The 17732-nt window shown below is 39.4% G+C and overlaps 1 protein-coding gene across 2 annotated transcripts in view; it reads left to right on the top strand.

Moving 5' to 3' along the window:
- Window positions 1–213: 213 nt before the first annotated feature.
- Window positions 214–17732, top strand: part of LOC148370012 (plexin-A2-like) — a 304834-nt gene continuing 287315 nt past the window's right edge. Inside the window, exons 1-2 of one of the 2 annotated variants that reach the window (XM_088332301.1) lie at window positions 214–600; window positions 6435–6573. The gene's annotated coding sequence lies outside the window, so the exon portion shown is untranslated. The remainder of the gene's footprint in view (window positions 601–6434; window positions 6574–17732) is intronic. The other variant, XM_088332300.1, reaches the window with a different exon arrangement.

The following is a 17732-nucleotide window of genomic DNA, read 5'->3' as shown; positions in this document are numbered from 1 at the left end:
CATGTCTAAAATTTAGGGAATACCTCAAATAACCCGAGAAATGGGTCGAAATATAAGCTAATAAGACATTCTACTTCAAATTTGTGCTGGGTGTTGAGTATGTGCGCCTGAAGTAAGCGAGTGTGCGCGCGCAGCACCTCGCCGTGATGATGAAGATGGTGACGACGATGATGATGGAGCCGCGCGCCCAAGTCAGTCCGGCTCAGTGTGGCGCGCCGCTTCTCTCAAACGCACCAAACGCGCCTCACCTCATATTACTTCAAGGACTTTTTACGCGCACAACTGAAGGAATTTTACTCGTTTTTGCACCCGCGACCTTGTGAATGATCTTTTGAAGTTTGCGCGTTTTTGCTCTGTTTTTGCGTTTGTTTTGTGCGTAAACGCGTGTGCGGTTTACCGGCTGTGTCTTGGATGCCGGTGAAAACAGGTGGGCGGCCATTAGCATCGTCCAAAAGGGGGGAGACACTTTCTTCGCTGTCGGGGGGCGTTTTAGTCGGTGGATGCGAGACGTTCCGCCGGCATTGGCTGCCGCGTGCTGGGCTGGTGGAGGCGGCCAATTTGGGGACGCAGAGGAAATATCACACCACTCGGGATGAGGAGGTGAGATGTCCGCCTTCCTCTCCATGTGCCGTTTGTTTTCTTTCTATCTTGCCGCCTGATGTGCCCCGTGTACCGCTAGTAGCTAGTAGACGCTTCCGCTGCTTCTGAAATGTTACGGTAGAAGCATGCATATGCACATGCACTTTCTTGTGCTTGCGTTGCATTGTGACAGGTTCAAGCACGATGCAGCTATTTCATTTATTTCTTAAAAAAAGCGTTAAACTTGGCTGCAGACAACGTGCACGCTGCACAGTGTGGAGGTTTATGATTGGCTTAATCGTTGCTCCCTAAACGCCAAAATGACTTAAAGTAACGCGTTTTCTGTATTAAAATTCCAATCATTTTCATCCACTGTGAAGCTAGGACACAAGTAATCTTAATACTGAATTGTATTGAGTCAACATTCAGACGTTTTTGTTAATAAAACGGATGTGATTAAAGTAATATTATATCAATAATTATTAATAGTATTAACATTATTGGTACTCGCACTTCAAACATTATATGCTATTATATTTTGGATAAACTTGCTACGGAAGACTAATACATCAATAATTTATTGAGTGTTTTATCCTATAAGTCGCTAGCCATACTCTTGTAAGTACGAACTGTTGTTTCTTTGCTTTCTAATTTACTTTTTCTGGGATCAGGTTTTGTTTTCTTGTTTTGATTTTGAGCCTAAAAACGTTTGGTTCAACTTACTCCCTTTGACCACATGTTTAGGTATCATGTTATTGTATTAATTATTGTATTAATTGTTAATTAGTGGTTGTTGATGTGTTTGTACTATGCATAAAAAAGCCAGAACCTTTAGTATCTTAAAGAAAAACAGTATTGTTGTAACATGTTTATAAATTACTTCTTTCAGGTATCTTTGATCTTTATACTTAAACTATAGTGCTTCTGGTAAAAAACAAAAAAAGGCTTATCTGAACCGATTTTTTAAAGAGTGGAATAAGCACAAACGTGTGAGTCCACGCATGTTGAAAATGTAATCATTGTAGCAAATTAATATAAATGTCTTAACAACTGCTAAGAAACTTCCCAGCCTATGAATTGTACGGTACTTGTTATTTGCCATATAGAGTGCGTTTTTAAACTTTAAAATTTCAACCAAAACATGGCAATAATAATTAATTATTTGTATTTAATACCTAGATATATTTTGGCATGACTTAAAAAAAGCCAAGAAACAAACTTATTCGATGTTTTTATCATTACTAGAGTAGTTGGCGAGGACAAATCAATGGTTTCCCTATGTTTTGGAGGCGCACACCACCAAATAGACAAAGGCTATGTTAAATTGTATCATTTCCCTTTGCTGCTGACTCTTAACCAGCCAGAATCACTTGGACGTCTTAGCCTCATCTGTCCTATTCAGCGAATGAACCCACAAATCTTCTCGCCACCACGCCTCCAAAGGAAACAAACCTCGCCCCCCTTTCAAAATTGCATCACATTTGCATGAAAATAATGTAAGCTACATCTGCTTGGGCGGATGGCGAGCATATTAATCCTTCTGCCCTTGCAATCAAACCCCAGTCCATCTTTGTGAGTGTGCCTTGTATATATTTTTTACGCTCGGTTATAAAGACAGCACACCATCGTTATTTTAATACCCGTCTGTGTAGGGTGTGTATTGGAAGCAACAGTCGTCAGGGTGCAAATTGCTGCATTTAAGAGAACAAACCAGCTCGCAGCATCAGTCTGGTTATTACAAGCTAATTTGGGTCAAGCTAATTAGCATCCTTCTTATTAGGAATATCACACATACACGCACGAACTATTATTGTTTCACACAAAAACTGCCGGCAGTGACGGAGCTGAAATTTGACTAAGTGTCAATTTGCTAATTTTGGCATTTTTTTTTTTTTTTACGCAAAACTGTCTCTGTTAAGTCCTGATTCATACTCGGAATAATTTTTTTAATCATGCATAGGAATCCAAGGTTTTTGAAGGTTTTTCAAGGGTGATTAAAGGGAGTGTAGGGTTGGTTGATTTCCATTTTTTTCCTAGGGTATTTGCAGTGTTGTGTTTTCTGTTCAGCCCTGGGTGGATCAAAATGTAACAATCACTTTTAAAAAAAAAGCAAGCAAACACATATTATAGAAATCTTTGTTTAATTTAATAACATATTCGGGCATCATCTTGTTTGTATTTGCGAAGACGCATTACTGACAGTTGATATGTTTTGAAAGCTTTTTTCACCTTTGTTCCTCCTTCGCAGTTTTTCAAATGCTCGAGTAGTCATATCTTTTAATGTGAGATTTTTTGATTGTTTGTCCAAAAGTTCCTTTGCTGTCTTTGAGATACCACATTATGGCATCTATTTACTTCTGGCAATCGTATGTAACTTATATATTGCATTTTTCATTCTTGGGGGTTACGCAGTCAATTGTGGTAACAATTCAGACATTAGAAGAGGGCCAAACTAAGCAGGTCCAACATTGCGTATACGGGAAGAGTGGTATATCAATCCAAGCTATAAAATAGGCTTCAAGATAGTTGTAATGCTTTGTGGCATGTGTTTTTGATCAATGAATAAGGCAAGTGACTTAAATGTGATAACTGTTTGGTACTGTTTATTTAAAAAATATTGGTGAAGGGAAACTGTTGTGAGTACTGCTATGTATATTGATTGAAATCCCACCTGTGGTTCTCATCAACTTCGTTTGTATACTGCCGCTATGCCTCGAGAACAACCCTTTTTTAAACAATCCCGCTAAGTTGATTATTAGTAGTTATTGTTATCATAACGGATCGCTCTGCCACCGAGTGAGTTGTCGCTGCTCCTTTTGGTGCTATGTCAACCCCCAGCAGAATCTCCTCTACCCTGATTCTACCCCCTTACCACTCCCCAAGCCCCCTCAAGGCAGCCAGACTCACTGCTGTGTAGCTTGAGAGATTTTGACAAGTGGCTGCGCATGGAGGCAGAATCCTTGACCTATATCTTAATGAATGAATACTGCAAATGCATCCGTGGCTATGTATCTTGACTCTCCCCCCGTCTAATTGTAACCCCTCTCTACCCCAACTGTCTTTCCCAGCACACGCACATGTAAGATAATGGCCCTTTTGTGCTTCGAATGCCTGACTTACTTTAGCCTCAGATTTTGTTTCTGTCTTTACTTTCTGCTCCGGCCAGTGTACAAATAAAATAGTCAGAGGGGTTTGTTTTCATCCCTTCTCTCACTTTTTGGAATACACCCCAATCCTCTCTCCAGCTGTCACCATGGAGGGTTGTGTTCCCGCTCTTTCTCGCAACTTCGCTGTGCTGGATTGTCTGAAATTCTTAGGACACAATGTTTTGTATGTGAAACAACAGTTAGTAAGTAGAGGATCACTATCCTAAGATAGCGGACAGACGTCCCTTTTCAAGCCACAAGCAGTACCACCTCTATAATCTTTTCATGAAACTAAAGAAATACACTACAATCCCCTGTTGCAGTGTTCATTTTACCTCTGAAAAGTGATGGGTCCCGGGGACTCGCATGCTCAAAAATCTATGGGTCCCAACAGAGATCTATGGGTCCCCAAAATTTAGTGTGCTCCATGCCCTTACAAACTGTTGTATTTTCCCTTACAAAATACAAAAAAACATTTTTTTTCCAAACATGTTTATTTATGTAGTTTAACATGTTATATTGTACATGTGTTTCCTTATATCATTTATATTGTTAATGAACATTTTGTTGTGAGACACTGAGTTGCTCGACATGAATGAGGTTTATTATAAAAAAAAGTTCAAAATGAAGTCGCTTGGACGTTCACTGTAGAAGTAAAAAATACATGCAAATATAATGAGGTAAAATAATACATTTTCTTATTCAAATTATTAATTCATTTTCTGCATTAAATTATTGTTGGTAATATACTGATTAAAAGGTATCACCACAAACCTGTCTTTTTTCATTTTCTCCTTTTATTCTTCCTTTTTTTCTTAACTTCTTTATACAACATAATCATTCGTAATATAATGCATCAAAGCATTTGAGCCGTTTGAGAGCCGGCTCTCTTGAATGAGTAGAGCCGAAAAAGCCGGTTCTCTAAAAAGAAACGTCCTTTCACTACACAACTTGAACTGGAGACCGGCGTGCGGACGAAAACTCGAACCGCGAGACCAAAACAACAATGACGGATCTGCCTCACGAAAAGTTTGGAGTGCAGTAAATCTTTGTTAAAAATGATAATGACAATTTTGTGTCAAAAAAGTTGTGTCCCGGGGACGCACGTTGATTTGACACGATGCGTCCCCAGCAAAAATAATGTGTCTAGGACGCAGGGACGCGGGCAAACGAGAACACTGCTGTTGTAAAAGCTCATCACTATCTTAGTGAAACAAAAGACTGCCTAGTCCAACAAATAGTAAAATAGACTTTGTAAAAGGAAGAAAATGGATAAAGAAGTTATCAGAGGCTTGTTTTCAACACCTCAGTGAGGAAGCCCCAACACCCTCACAGTGCAAACTCTGCACCACGCTAAATGTTTTCTTGACACTTTCTAATGAAACGTGTGAGTGGCGGAGGCGGCTTTTATTCATATGTTAAAGGAGGTACACAATATGCTTCCTTAGTTTTAGGCCACACATGCAATATTCAGTCCTGCTGTTCTTGTCTGATCACCTTGATCTAAATTCCATCACAAAAATACAACAAAGCTCTTGAAAGAACGCCAACATTGGGAATGATAACAATTATGACCTGATGTCAGTTTCACAGCAACCTCTATTGTCTTGGTCTCTTTTCATTTCTCAAATGGCTTGGATATGAGTCAGTCGTGCTTCGGCCATGTCAATAATCAATTTGTTGGTGTCACGGGTTGATGCGCTTGTTTTGCTTGTAGCAACTCGATAAGGAATGAGCAACAAAAGGAGAACGGGGAAGGGTTACTGTGACAAGAGTGTAGTATTGAATGGCAAAAGGGGCAGCTGTCAGAGAACAGATGATTGTGTGTGTGCGTATTTTGTCCATGACGGCGTGCAAATGTGTTCATTTGGATTTGGATTTGTATGACTGCTCGACACATGTGTCTCCTACAGACATGTGTCAGTTGCTTGTTTGGAAATAAAACAAATAAATAATAAAACAAATAAAATAATAAAACAATACTGACCTCTATTGACATGGTTTCCGGTACAGTATTTGTTGCTAAGAAATTTGAATCGATACTTTATAAAAACAATTTATAATCGACAGTTGGACTTTTTTGAACATGCAAAGACTGTGAAGAGAGCCTACTCAAAGATTTCGAAAACACATGAACAGATACCATCCACTGTTCAAACAAAAATACCAGACATTATCCACTTACAGCCCTGTGTGTTCTCATTTTTCTCTGTGAAACTGGCTAAAGATAACCTCCTGCTGTCCTAAGATAACCTTAACTCGATGTTCTTTTTATACAATTCTGATACTGTAAAGAATAGTTTTAAATGATGAAAAGAAATCCGCTTGAGGTGATGAATTCAGTCATTTCTAGATGAACATTTTAAATGTTGAATTTCGTTAAATTGATGTGCTAAAAATCACATTGATACTAAATTTGACCTTTCAAATGTAGCTTATGAATCTCGTTTATGTTTGACACTGGAACGTTGGAGCTAAATTACTCTGAACTGAAGGTGAATTCACATTCAAAATTCTTGGACATCAACTTTCGCAATTCGCCTTTAAGCATCTCAATTGTGGTTGTCAAGCACCACTGCCAAATTTTTGCTTTGAACTAATCTCTGTGATAACTTTCACATGATGTGCAGTTTGTCAGACAATCAAGAGCCGCGCGACTTCTTGGCACGTGAAGTTGCTTATTTTGTCCTGGTACTCTTTATTTCCCAGGGAGCCCTGCTTTTGATAGCAAAGGGCTCAAGTCTGCTTGGCGAAGCAGCAGCGGGAGCTCGGCCAGATGCACTAAGCACGGTAGCGGCGGCGGGAGTTGCGTGGAAAATCATTAACTTTCGCAAGTCGAGGCTGTGATGTGAGTTTGAACTTCTCGTCTTTTAGCAATTACGCACATTGTAGCCCCTTTGGTTCTGTCCCAGTATATGGCCTGAATATTTTTTTTGAATATTACTTCTGAGAAATGCTTCCCAATGGAGCTGAAGAGAAATGTAATCATGGCTAAAAAGCATACAGTACAATTTTGAAGATTTCTTTCATGGTTAAGATTTTTCAAAAGTTGATTTTGGACTTAAGCTTGTCATGTTCCCCTTTACCAGTTGTTTTATGTTTGTCTGATATACAGCTGCTAGTTCTTATTTATATTTTGCAGTATTGCTTAAACATGCTAATTAGTATTGACAGTTGTAGCCTGGACCAAAAATAATTGGACAATAATCTGTGGTTTTTCACACCCAACCCGTCAATTTGTACACAGACTCCCATGTCTACATTAACAACTTTACCTATTTGGGTATACCAAAGGTGCAGCTTCTAGAGCTAGAAGAGCAGTACAAATATATGCAATACAAATATCATACTATGATGAATACATTTCACAAAGGGATTAAATCAGTTTACTTTTCTTGCAACTCAAAACCGTAAAATCATCATTATAGATTAGATTAAAATTAGTTTCAAATTATAGATGTCTTTATTGTTATTTATAGAATCTTTGTGAACATACAACAAGAAAAGACATGCCAATCCATGATAAGCACGTAACAAAGACTTAAAAGAAAAGAAAGGATACATTTGCAAAATATTTACAACATAGAGACTTGCCTATATTGTAAGTACATTTTAAGAATACAGACGCTGCCCGACCGACCTACAAACGAGTTCTGGACGATTGTTCGTAAGTGGAATTTGTTCGTAAGTTGCTTCAGTGCTATATTTTGTATGTTTATCGTTTATATAAGTAAGTTTAAGGCTTGTATAAGTAACCTGTATTGTTTCGTACTAAAAAAATGAACATTTCATCACCAAATATGCTCTATAAATATAAAAAAAGTCAAGTTTAACTTACTTTTGGAAGATAAGCTTTAAGAGGTCCTCCGTGGTAGAGTATGGAAGAAAAAGAAGTGATCCAACTATTTTCTCAACCGCATCAAGCTTTCTTATTCCACTTCAATTTCAAAACAAACGGCTCGCCTCTTTTTAAAAATGTACACCAACAATATTGAATGGATGCACGAGATATTAAACAATAAAAACGTCAAAGTTCTTGGCGCGCCAACAATACAGTACACGTTGTTATGATTACACACGAACCAGGAGGTAGAAGCCGAATTTCTTCTTCGGTGTGGATGCTGGGTGACCTCTCACAGCGCCACACGGTGGAAAGAAGCACTACAGTACTGTCCTCTGTTAGGAAAAAGGTGCACACACTACAAAGTCTAACCTACAGCAATGTCCGGATAATTTTCGACATCCCCAAAAAATATTTTATCTTCCGGAATCTGTAAGTCAAATGTACGTAAGTCGGGAGGCGTCTGTAATTTGATAAAATATGTGCAGCAACATTTAACAGCAACCAAATACCAAACTAGGTCAATAAATAAGACACAGATACCCATTTTTCTATACAAATGCTAGATATACATTGTTCACGGTTGCATGCTTATTCAGTGTAATGATGGCCCTGGGGAAGAAACTGTCTCTGAGCCGGTTGGCCCGTGCTTAAAGGGACCTGTACCGCCTACCAGGGGGTGGCAGGTTAAAAAGGTTGTGGTTGGGGTGAAGGGTGTCCGTTATTTCTTGTTTCTGCTGCTAAATCCCAAGCTGGCAGTGTCCTGCGGACCAGGTAGAGAGCAGCCAATGACTTTCTTGGGCTCTGTTGATGACTCTATGTTTCATATGGTTATCATTAAAATGATTTACTTTTCCCTCGTATCTCATTTCTGATGCACTTATATTTTAGGCCAGTTTTTAAGCACAGATATATAACAATTTTGCCCATTTATCCTTACTTCATTTTTTTTTTTATATTATTTTAGTTTTTATTACTTGTTTATCCTGGAGTGCCACATTTAATGTAGTTGTAAGCAATGATCACTATGTTGTTATCAATGATATTTAAGATAATCCTTATTTAATTCTAATTCTGATTCTTGGAGGGTATTTTTCTCCCGTCTGTCCTTAATGGGCTTTAGCGTTGTCTCCTCATTTTCTCCTTCATTGATGGTCGCTCTATACCTTGAGCAATGCCGGCCATTTTTCTGCTTTTGACAATTTCAAGGACGATACGTTTTTATTAAAATGATAGCACTATAGCCTTTTTTATTTTTAATTCGGATACGCTGTTATTGTTCATCAGTGGTATCTACATGTCCTTTGTTGGAAAAAAGGGCGAATATTACTTCATAATTATGTTAAATTAACTAAATGCAAAATACTTATGTTACAGTGCATCCGGAAAGTATTCACAGCGCTTCACTTTTTACACATTTTGTTATGTTACAGCCTCATTCCAAATTGTATTAATTTAATCTCTTATCTCAAAATTCTACACAAAATACTCCATTATGACAATGTGAAACAGTTTTTTTTTTACTTTTTTTGAATTTATTAAAAATAGAAAACTAAGAAATCACATTTACATAAGTATTCACAGCCTTTGCTTAATACTTTGTTGATCCACCTTTGGCAGCAAATACAGCCTCAAGTCTTTTTTAATATGATCCCACAAGTTTAGCACACCTATCTTTAGGCAGTTTTGCCCATTCTTCTTTGCAATAAGTCTCAAGCTCAATCAGGTTGGATGGGAGACGTTTGTGCACAGCCATTTTCAGATCTCTCCAGAGATGTTCGATCAGATTCAAGTCTGGACTCTGGCTGGGCCACTCCTGGACAATCACGGAGTGGTTCTGAAGCCAATCTTTTGAGATCTTGGCTGTGTGCTTTGGGTCGATGTCCTGCTGAAAAATGAACCTTCGCCCCAGCCTGAGGTCAAGAGCGCTCTGGAGCAGGTTTTCATCCAGGATATCTCTATATATTGCTGCATTCATTTTTCCTTCGATCCTGACTAGTCTGCCAGTTCCTGCTGCTGAAAAACATCCCCACAGCATGATGCTGCCACCACCATTCTTCACTGTAGGGATGGTATTGGCCTGGTGATGAGCGGTGCCTGGTTTCCTCCAAACATGGCGCCTGGCATTCACACCGAAATGTTCAATCTTTGCCTCATCAGACCAGATAATTTTGTTTCTCATGGTCTGAGAGTCATTTAGGTGCTTTTTGGCAAATTCCAGACGGGCTTCCATGTTCTTTTTACTAAGGAGTGGGTTTCGTCTGGCCTCTCTACCATACAGGCCTGATTGGTGGATTGCTGCAGAGATGGTTGTCTTTCTGGAAGGCTCTTCTCTCTCCACAGAGGAACGCTGGAGCTCTGACAGACTGACCATCGGGTTCTTGGTCACCTCCCTGACTAAGGCCCTTCTTCCCCGATCGCTAAGTTTAGAAGGCCAGCCAGCTCTAGGAAGAGTCCTGGTGGTTCCAAATGTCTTCTATTTACAAATAATGGAGGCCACTGTACTCATTGGGACCTTCAAAGCAGCAGAAATTTTTCTGTATCCTTCCCCAGATTTGTGCCTCAAGACAATCCTGTCTCGCAGGTCTTCAGACAGTTCTTTTGACTTCATGCTTGGTGTTTGTGCTCTGACATGCACACTCAACTGTGGGACCTTAATATACAGGTGTGTGCCTTTCCAAATCATGTCCAATCAACTGAATTTACTGCAGGTGGACTCCAATTAAGCTGTAGAAAGATGTTAAGGATGATCAGTGTAAAAAAGATGCACCTGAGCTCAATTTTGAGCCTTATGGCAAAGGCTGTGAATACTTATGAAAATTTGATTTCTTAGTTTTTTATTTTTAATAAATTTAAAAAAAGTTAAAAAAAATTCACATGGTCATAATGGAGTATTTTTTGTAGAATTTTGAGATAAGAGATTAAATTAATACAATTTGGAATGAGGCTGTAACATAACAAAATGTGGAAAAAGTGAAGCGCTGTGAATACTTTCCGGATGCACTGTATATGCAAGCTTTCAACATGTTTTTATAAACATTTTTCAGGGTTCCAAGAAATACAAATAATAAATTACAATGGAAGTTTTTGCAACCAAAACGGTAAATTTCCCATATTGTGTCTTCGCTCCCAACTGCAATAATTTGTAAGGGACAGTATGCTACCTTTGATCAACCTGGGGCACATTTTGGCTACCTGCTTTTTTTCTTCTTAATGTTTTCCTTTTACACAATAGTTAATCTTATGAGTTTCCTGATAAAAAAGAACAAAAAAAAAAAAACTTTCAGTCAGTACTCACCTCAGTAAATTTATTTTATTTTCTCCAAAAGATAAACAAGCACTGGATCCTATGCCCCACCTAGTCTCTATGTGGTCTTTCCTTTTAGTAATATAATAATGACGAAGTACTGTTAGCTAACAAAAGCTGTATTCAGTGCAATTATTTTCTTAAATGTCTCTTCAGAGCTGTTTTCGCTCTCTTGGTTGCATTTTCTTTTTATAGTTTTGTTTATTATTCATGTACTTAAAACCAAGAACTCAACTGATTGAATAATTAAACAATAGCTTTCACTAAAGACGAGGTTTAACATTTCCTGGGCCTGAATTTGTTTACACTTCCCGGCCTCTTGTTGTCATTTTTCTTGATTGCCTCCTCAATTAGAGAGCTGATGAGGATGACTTCACTCCCTTAAAACGGATGGACGGCTCAGTAATTATTGTAGTGATTCCTAATGTGGTTATAGTATTTTGTCATATTACTTACTGCCCCCCCAAAATGCCTTTACTGTATTAGAGTTACAAGGTAATGGCACTTGACAAATGTGGTGAAATCCAGCAGGAAAAGGGGTGGTTTGGGAATGCAACATTGAGTCAGACAGGAAGCGGAGAGGAAGTTAGAAAGGAACATAAAGGCACATTGGCTCTCACAGTCATGCGGCGGAAACTTGTTCAAAAACACAAGAAAGCCGGAACATTGTAGATCCCAATCGGAAATGACAAACGCATTCTCTCAATTCTATTTGATTGAGATTGTATAGACTCAATAAAACCATACAGGGAGTGCAGAATTATTAGGCAAATGAGTATTTTGACCACATCATCCTCTTTATGCATGTTGTCTTGCTCCAAGCTGTATAGGCTCGAAAGCCTACTACCAATTAAGCATATCAGGTGATGTGCATCTCTGTAATGAGAAGGGGTGTGGTCTAATGACATCAACACCCTATATCAGGTGTGCATAATTATTAGGCAACTTCCTTTCCTTTGGCAAAATGGGTCAGAAGAGGGACCTGACAGGCTCTGAAAAGTCAAAAATAGTGAGATATCTTGCAGAGGGATGCAGCACTCTTAAAATTGCCAAGCTTCTGAAGCGTGATCATCGAACAATCAAGCGTTACATTCAAAATAGTCAACAGGGTCGCAAGAAGCGTGTAGAAAAACCAAGGCGCAAAATAACTGCCCGTGAACTGAGAAAAGTCAAGCGTACAGCTGCCAAGATGCCACTTGCCACCAGTTTTGCCATATTTCAGAGCTGCAACATCACTGGAGTGCCCAAAAGCACAAGGTGTGCAATACTCAGAGACATGGCCAAGGTAAGAAAGGCTGAAAAACGACCACCACTGAACAAGACACACAAGCTGAAACGTCAAGACTGGGCCAAGAAAAATCTCAATACGGATTTTTCTAAGGTTTTATGGACTGATGAAATGAGAGTGAGTCTTGATGGGCCAGATGGATGGGCCCGTGGCTGGATCGGTAAAGGGCAGAGAGCTCCAGTCCGCCTCAGACGCCAGCAAGGTGGAGGTGGGGTACTGGTATGGGCTGGTATCATCAAAGATGAGCTTGTGGGGCCTTTTCGGGTTGAGGATGGACTCAAGCTCAACTCCCAGTCCTACTGCCAGTTTCTGGAAGACACCTTCTTCAAGCAGTGGTACAGGAAGAAGTCCGCATCCTTCAAGAAAAACATGATTTTCATGCAGGACAACGCTCCATCACACGCATCCAAGTACTCCACAGCGTGGCTGGCAAGAAAGGGTCTAAAAGAAGAAAAACTAATGACATGGCCTCCTTGTTCACCTGATCTGAACCCCATAGAGAATCTGTGGTCCCTCATCAAATGTGAGATTTACAAGGAGGGAAAACGGTACACCTCTCTGAACAGTGTCTGGGAGGCTGTGGTTGCTGCTGCACGCAATGTTGATCATGAACAGATCAAAGCACTGACAGAATCCATGGATGGCAGGCTTTTGAGTGTCCTTGCAAAGAAAGGTGGCTATATTGGTCACTGATTTGTTTTTGTTTTGTTTTTGAATGTCAGAAATGTATATTTGTGAATGTTGAGCTGTTATATTGGTTTCCCTGATGAAAATAAATAATTGAAATGGGTATACATTTGTTTTTTGTTAAGTTGCCTAATAATTATGCACAGTAATAGTCACCTGCACACACAGATATCCTCCTAAAATAGCTAAAACTAAAAAAGCCCCACTCCAACTTCCAAAATATTCAGCTTTGATATTAATGAGACTTTTGGGTTCATTAAGAACATGGTTGTTGTTCAATAATAAAATTAATCCTCAAAAATACAACTTGCCTAATAATTCTGCACTCCCTGTATGTTGAGTTGTGCTATAAAGGGAATTTACAGAACTTTGTAAGGTAGCTAGAAGAACAACTGTAATCGATGCTAATCTTGACTTGTTGATCCGTCTATATTGTTGACAAGTTAACTTTTTATGCATTTAAGTTTCCGTTATTAACCTAAAGAGAAAGCGATGGAAGGTTTTACATTTCATCAAATGTGTTTTAGCAGAACCTCTTTTCGAGCAGCCATTCCTTTTTTTCTGCAGGTGATGTTTTAAATGCAGGGCAATTTATAATGGCAGAATGGAATAAACAACCAGACAAAGCCACTTCAGATAACATCACTGGCCCAATAAAAAAGGGACTATTTGTGTTTTTAAAACCGAATACCTTTGGTTTGTTTTTCTCTATTTCTCTTGCTGGAACTAGTACAAGAAACAATGGGATACCCATCCACCCACCCATTTTCTGCGCTGCTCATACTCACTATGATTACGGGGGTGCTGGAGCCCATCCCAACCATTTTCGGGTAGTGGGCAGGGAACACCCTGAACTGGTTGCCAGCCTGTCTCAGGGCACACAGAGACAGACAACTCACTCGCCCATTCACACCTATGGACAATTTGTATGCATATTTTGGAATATGGGAGGAAACCGAAGTGCTCCGAGGAAACCCACAGGGAGAACACGGGGAGGCTGCGGTAGCTGGACTTGAACCGTAGACCTCCATCTGGATCTGCTGTATTGTTTTATCACAGCAACATCTCACTGCCTTAATTAATTGCTAACTGATAGTTAGTCAAAAATAAATACATAGATGAATAAATAAAGATAGATGTGAATATTGATTTATAAAAAAAGCTGAGTAGAAATATTTGAAATATTTAAGGAAGCCACTCGGAGTGGTGCAGAAGCACATTGCAAAAACACAGATTAGTATAGTAAATGGTGGTCTCTTGTTCTGACAGGATTTGTTACACCCGAAAGCCCTTTAGTGAGGCAACAGTATCACACCAGAGTAACACGACAGGCTGGCGAAAGGTCATTGTTTTAGATAATTCAAGCAGCAAAGGCGACGGTCCAAGAGTTCATCTGGTGGTACAGGCAGGGATTCGGTACATTGGAAAAACAAGGATCTGAGACAAGCATGCTTCGGACATGATAGAATAGAATAGAATAAAATATACCTTTATTGTCATTGTTACAAAATGGGTTAACATATTGTGACAAAAAATTGGGGATGATGAGGTAGAAACCGACTAGCAAGAAACCAAGTTTTAATAATGGTAAGAGGACAAGTTGTGATAGGAGGAAAAACCGTGGGGAAATCAAGAGACCAATGCTGTGAGAAGGAATATTGCACATGAAGCAAATGGCCAGTTAAGGTAAGGGTGAGAGAGATAGGAGAGAGAGAAATAGAGGGAACCTACAGGGAAACGAGAACCTGAGTGGGGGATTGTGTGTGGCTTGGTCTCAAAGCCTCTTTACTGAAGGTCCCTATTTAGTGCGCACAAATCATTGTTAATTGAAGCATTGTACTGAATCTGACCCTGATCTAAAACCTACATGAGGGCAAATAATACACAGATAGATCAGGAAAACATACTAAAACAAAGCAAATTTGACAGGCCTTGTGTACAAAAATAATATTGTGAGTTGTCAAACAACAATATCCCTGAAATAATTGTATCACATATACAGCCTATCATGGTGTTATAGTTAACACCACACATGTGAACAATTGACTACACACAGTGGTGTAAAAAAACTATCTAAACCTTTTGGAAATTCCAGAATTTTCACTGCCACAAAATAAGTCAAGTGTGTGATTTGGGCACACATCTGACTTAAATTGTTACACTAAATTTAGTTTAAAGTTTGGGTGATTCGTTCGAGGTGTTATTAAGTATGTGTAAATAATGCTCAACTGAGTTCAAACAAGAAAGTTGGAGTTAACGAAGAGTAGAGGTGACGATGAGTCTGACGTAAGCAACGTAGAAGTGGAAGAAGGAGCGCGTTGTCCACCTCCTGAGTTGAGGGAGTAGTTTCCCAATAAAATTGACACAGACGATGATTATTTTCATAGATTTGGTGATTTGGAGTCAAGCTGATGTTTGGTAGGCATGATCCTTATGCCAGAGTTATCTGAGTATGTGACCTTGTTACTGACACTACCAAAAAGGTCAATCATGTAACGTTGGTATACTGTGTACTTATTCAGCCGGTTATCTATTTTATTTAAAATTTAAAGTGCCTTTCAAGGTGACATGTATGTTTTTGGTGTTTATCAGATAAATCTCCCTCATACTTCAGGTCCGACTTATATATGTTTTTCCCCTTTAATGCTGGTGCGACTTATACTCCGGAGCAATTCATAGTCTGGAAAATACCGTATATAATCCCAATTATGTTAGTCAAAATGTATCCCATTTTCTTTCATTTGTAGGCAATTACAACAGACGAATAACAGCAAGTTTATAAGTTTGATGCACTGGTCAGGCTTGCACAACACTTGTGATTTTGGGGGTTTGATACAGAGGGATCAAGTCTCCGGCTGACGCCCACCCAAAGTGAGACTGCCTCTGAGTGTCTCAATTAGCCCACTTCAGCATGTTTGTGTGCCCCAGCTGCTCCCGTTTGTGTTGCTGATGAAATGCTGAATGGTTCCTTTTTTCCCCCCGTACATTTTCTCAAGGGGAGCTAACACTGGATTTTTATCATTTTCCTCCTTCCTGTTATTGCACTTTTTTTCCCGCTGGAGTATGATTATATGTTAGCATGCTGCTGCTGATGCAGGCTTTAAATGGAGCGACGAGGCTGTTTTGTTTGGCTCAGTGAGCGGTTATAGGCGGTTTCGGCCCCAATCCTCACCCCCTACCATGATAAAGTTGCCTAGTTGTAAGGAAACACTCAAGCCGGACAATATCTTGTTTATGCTGACTGTTCATCATTTCCTCTGCTACGAAGCACTTATCATTAAAAGGTTGCAGTTATTCAGGGTTTGTACGGGTGCTTGAAATCTTTAAAAATGTCTGAATTTTAATGTTGTGTTTTCAAGGTTTAAAAAGTGCTTGAATTTTGGGTGAAGTGATTTTAAATGCTTGGCATTTTTGCCATGTTTCTCAGCAGTCAATAGACCACACATTAGATGAAGAAAAATAAAACGAGTTTGCTTATAAAAAAGACGGCAACGTTGCTCTTAGGAGCCTTTACATTTCTTCTGCATTCTTGGCATTCAAATACGTCTTAACCAGGTCGCCATGATAACCTATCAGATATTAAGTGAGCACCACAAACGCAGACGTTCCTAATGATAATCTCAGTCCAGTGATTTATTTTAATGGATTGCAGCGGCAGTCAGAGGCTCCTACGGTGCTTATTTAAAAGCTAGTTTCCTCTGGTAATTGCAAAAAAAGCTCAACATTCAGTTTTTGTAAACTTTGACTCTAAAAACACAGCTCATCGAGCAAATCTTCTCTATCTCCATTCAAACTTTTACTCCTATTCCCGCTGTTTTGGATCAACAATGCGCACACATCCTGTGGTTGTCCAAAATTGACCTAGGCTGGAAAAGGATCGAAACAGGGAGAGATTTGTTTCAAAAATGTTTACACACATATTGTTCAGATGTACAAATACATTTATAATCTACTCAAGATCTAAAAATCATGTCTTTATAAATGCACACACAAGATTAAAAATCACATATGTTAATTGCATATATTTGTAGACCTCAAAAACATGTGTGAAGATTGAGTACATATTTGAGGAACATTAATCTCAAACAACAGGGATATGGATTGATTCACACCAGATTCTTTTCATTTAAAGGTACTGGAGAGTTTGGAAAATTGGCTTTGAAAGTCTTTAAAAGTGCTTGAATTTGGCCATGAAGATGGTGTATGGAACCTTATTGAACATCACTAGTTCAAATAGATTTTTGATTTGGAATATTTGCATTATCATCGTAATCATAATCTGAGTGTGCTGTAAGAATAGCAAATGAATCCTGATTGCTTGATTTTGCTGTCTGTCAGCAGTAAGGGCCCGGTCACACAGCCGTTTGCGTCTGTATCGCGGCTGAATCATGGCCAGAAATTTCTGCCCGTCAAGCAGACGCTGTTGCCCGCGGTGGAAAATGCGCAAAATTGGCCAACCCGCTGTTCATCCGTGGTATGCCCGCGAAACAGACGCCGGCGGCTGTTCCGCTTCCTCATCGCGTCAGTTCCACGTCCTTTCCTCGTGTGGACCACGGGTATAAAAGCTGCCGAGCCGGGCTGTAGAAATCATAACCGCTCAAGACACAGTCTCGTGAAGATCAAGATTTCAAGCTATGGCACAGAAGAAGAAGCCAATATGTTATTATTGTAATAGTTTTTCATTTTTATTTCATTATCTTGTTATGAAATAAAAAGAAATGTCAAGAAATAAAAATGGATTAAGACGAGGTCACTACGGTGACGGGGATCCATGTTCACCCCTTGACGTCCCGAGCACAACTGACGTGTGCTCGGCAAATTGCGCTGAATATACGCGGAGAAAGGCGTTTGACCGTCACACGCGTTACACACGCTAATTCACGT

This window comes from Urocampus carinirostris, chromosome 3 (genome assembly GCF_059441175.1).
Source record: "Urocampus carinirostris isolate Australia breed hairy pipefish chromosome 3, RoL_Ucar_1.0, whole genome shotgun sequence".
Lineage (NCBI taxonomy): Eukaryota > Metazoa > Chordata > Actinopteri > Syngnathiformes > Syngnathidae > Urocampus > Urocampus carinirostris.
This window is presented reverse-complemented; position numbering and strand designations above follow the sequence as displayed.